Source organism: Triticum aestivum, chromosome 7D (genome assembly GCF_018294505.1).
Source record: "Triticum aestivum cultivar Chinese Spring chromosome 7D, IWGSC CS RefSeq v2.1, whole genome shotgun sequence".
Classification (NCBI taxonomy): Eukaryota; Viridiplantae; Streptophyta; class Magnoliopsida; order Poales; family Poaceae; genus Triticum; species Triticum aestivum.
Window position 1 is genome coordinate 594,076,271 of NC_057814.1, and position 3,467 is coordinate 594,079,737.

A 3,467-nucleotide genomic window follows, 5' to 3' on the forward strand; every position below is an offset into this window, starting at 1 on the left:
GACGGAACTCTCCCGTGAAGCTCTGCTGGATCGGAGTTCACGGGACGTCATCGAGCTGAACGTGTGCTGAACTCGGAGGTGCCGTACGTTCGGTACTTGGATCGGTCGGATCGTGAAGACGTACGACTACATCAACCGCGTTGTGCTAACGCTTCCGCTTTCGGTCTATGAGGGTACGTGGACAACACTCTTCCCTCTCGTTGCTATGCATCACCATGATCCTGTGTGTGCGTAGGAATTTTTTTGAAATTACTACATTCCCCAACAAAACCTTGGTTCTTAACTGTCGCAAATACTATCTGCTACTATACTATCTACCGTGGCGGGCAGAAAATGCCACCCGCCACTAGTAAATTCTTACCGTCTTAGCCGTCGGAAAAATCTTTTAGTGGCGGGCATCTATTTGTGACCCGCCACCGCTAGGCCGTTCTGTAGTAGTGTATACTATTATGGAGTTTCTGGATCAATTATGCCAAACTTGTGTACAATGCAACTTCCTACGCAGTGGTGTAGGACAAAAGTTTATGAGAGACATTTACTTAGTTGCTCACTAGTCTGTGCGATATGGTAGACAAGTTAGGACTGTGTTGTCTTTCTTTCAATTTTAATTTGCAATATTTCATAATTCTTTGGTTTACTTAAAAAATTGTAACACCTTTGTGTTTGAGTAATATGTTTTCTCCCGGAAATAAATAATTTTGTTATTAGTACGCTATTATGCTAAATTTGAAGAACCACAATAGTGTAAAATATGCGCCAGTACAAAAATATGATGCCAATAGTATTATACAATGTATTGAATCATCAAAGTATATATCTGCCCCCGTGCGCGTGTGTGCATGTGTGTGTGTGTGAAAGCACAATATTAAAAAAATTACATATGCCATATATTAGTTGGATGCATGGTTGGTACTGATATAAAGACAAAGCAACAAATCAGATGCGGAGATAATGCTCAAGAATGCACATGCTTTTAATGCGTGCTAAGTTTTTCACATAAAAATGAGTTTTCGGTTTCTAGGGTTTCCATCTAAATGACTTTGTTTGGCAACGCTATCCACACGTATGAAGCTTTCTGCAATTGAGCTTTTAGGGTTTTACACAATTGGTTTGTGTGGCAACAACTAAATCTATTGCCAAAAGTGGCATATGTGATTTATGACAAAGAAAGCAAAAGATACAAGAAAGATGCAATTTTAGGTTTTTAGTGTAAGGTTAGCAAAGCTTTTGACCTAGTAACTATGTTATCCAGTAACCTAGCGCCAAATTCAAACATCTTGTTGCTTCTACATACCCAATAGGGCTGAACCTTTCAAGAACATCATCAGCTGTCCTCTAAACTTATCTGAGACTCACGTTACACAAGGCAAGTAAAAGACCTCTTGATGTGAGTCAGTACTAGAATGGACTACATTTGCAATCATTACCTGGAATAACCCAATTGGACAATACCTACATTCACTAGTAATTTCATGATGCAACAATATTATGTACATGGAACAAAAATAAGGATATGCTATACGACATGCATACTGCTAATCCAAGATATAAGTACTACAACAGAATGCCCCAAATATTATTATAAAAACGTTTCATGAAGACAACTAATAAGTTTGTACTTCAAATATGGTCGTGCAATGGTTGCGCTCTACATTTTTTCAGATTATTCTTATTGAATAAAATTAATATACAGAAGACCGTCACTACTTTAGATATCACCAGACATGAGTTACTATAGTTTTCTATACATTTGGATACTTCTAACACTGTTAAGAGTGATATGTACCAGAATTCATGGCCGCAATCACCTGAGAAATCTTGATAGAGATTAATGTCCGTGCCGCCTTCAAGACAGAAACTATTAAAGCCGTCGGGGATTTTATTGTTGGTGGCCATTTAAGTTCAGTTCTAAAGGTTACAACAAACTTTGTTCATGATATACTACAACAACCGCGCGCTTGGATGACATCAGAGTATGGACTTTGATTATTTTTCAGCGTCCTTCGATCCTTTATCCTGATTTCCTGAATTTGAAATTTGCATATTTCATACTTCTTCACTTTGCACTAAAAATTGTAACAACACTGGTGATTGAGCAATATTTTCTCTCTTCACCTCAAAATAATTATCTCAAATGCCACACTAAACAACATATTGATTAACTAATGGTGTAAACTGATCACATGATTTCTACTCAAAATACAATATCGTAACATAAGACAAGACTGCACCCACACCAAAACAAAACACACGACAAGAGTGAAAAGATTACATGATTGGTAAAAAGAAACAACATGATGATAAACAACACCACAGTAAACCCATTGCATGGTAGTGACACACAAGAACAACAATGAAAATACATTTGTAACTAAAACTAATATGATAGATTGATTCAGATTGCCTAGGATTATGATGGCACACGACTATGTGATCTCGGTGCATATTGCGCACGGCCGAGGCTAAACAGCAGGAGAATCAGGGAAATACCACGGCTTGGTGAAATTGTCATCAGTCCCTTCTTTTGGAGCACTAGGAGTGACTGGAACGACGAACAGCTTGGGTATCTTGAACACCAGGTGGCGAGACGGAGCCCCTAGGGGTTCTCTTGAGGAGCTTAAGCAGCTTTCCGCCTGCGCCACGATCTGCATCCATCGGATTGGCTGCTGTGGCTGTGGAGCAGGTGCGTGCACGTGTGCCGGCTGCAGGCTGAGACGTGCTCGTGCCGGAAGCGGGATGTGCAGGAACGGGTATGCAGGCACCGGTGGGGTGTCGCCGGCGGGCGCTTCAAAGGGGAAGGGAAAGTAAACTACCAGCTTGGGCGGCGGTGGAGGCGGTCCTGTGGGGTCCGGTGGCAATGTAACGACCTGAAAGAGCAGTGCGTCGTGACCATGCTTGCGATGCCTCGGTGCAGTAATCACCTCCTTAACCAATATGGCCGACGGAGGGTAGGGGAAGTTGAGCTTTGCCATTGTGCCCATCAGCTCCCTAGCCGGGAGGTCATAGGCGCAAGCGGCGACCTCAGGGGACTGGTACGTCCCCAGCCACAACAACTTCTTCGTCACCGGGTGCTTGATAGCTGCGGCGAACTGTTGCCCACCCCGCCCACCCCCTTCTTTCTCACTCCAGTTAACCTGCTGTTCTCACCCGCCGCTGCGGCTGCCATGGCCTCTACCACAGTCGAACGGGGGTGGATGCGCTTTGAGGTGGATACCTGATGTGTGCAAGACGATGGGGGGTTTAATAGCGGGTCTTGCGCAGCCCACACCCGTGTGTCGCGTAACATACGTTTCACCGTCACTGGAACCACGCCGCCTCACCAGGAACGGGGAGTGGTTATTAACACTGACAAAATATATATATGATGGCGTGCACGTAAAGAACCACGCCTTACAGCTTGCATTGTTCCTTTTCACTTTTGTTTAGTTGTATTTCTCCTAGCTTATACTGTTAACACGTTGTTGCTC

The 3,467-nt window shown here is 43.2% G+C and overlaps 1 pseudogene; it reads right to left on the reverse strand.

Moving 5' to 3' along the window:
- Positions 1–2,405: 2,405 nt before the first annotated feature.
- Positions 2,406–3,166, reverse strand: LOC123165631 (ethylene-responsive transcription factor ABI4-like; annotated as a pseudogene).
- Positions 3,167–3,467: the final 301 nt, after the last annotated feature.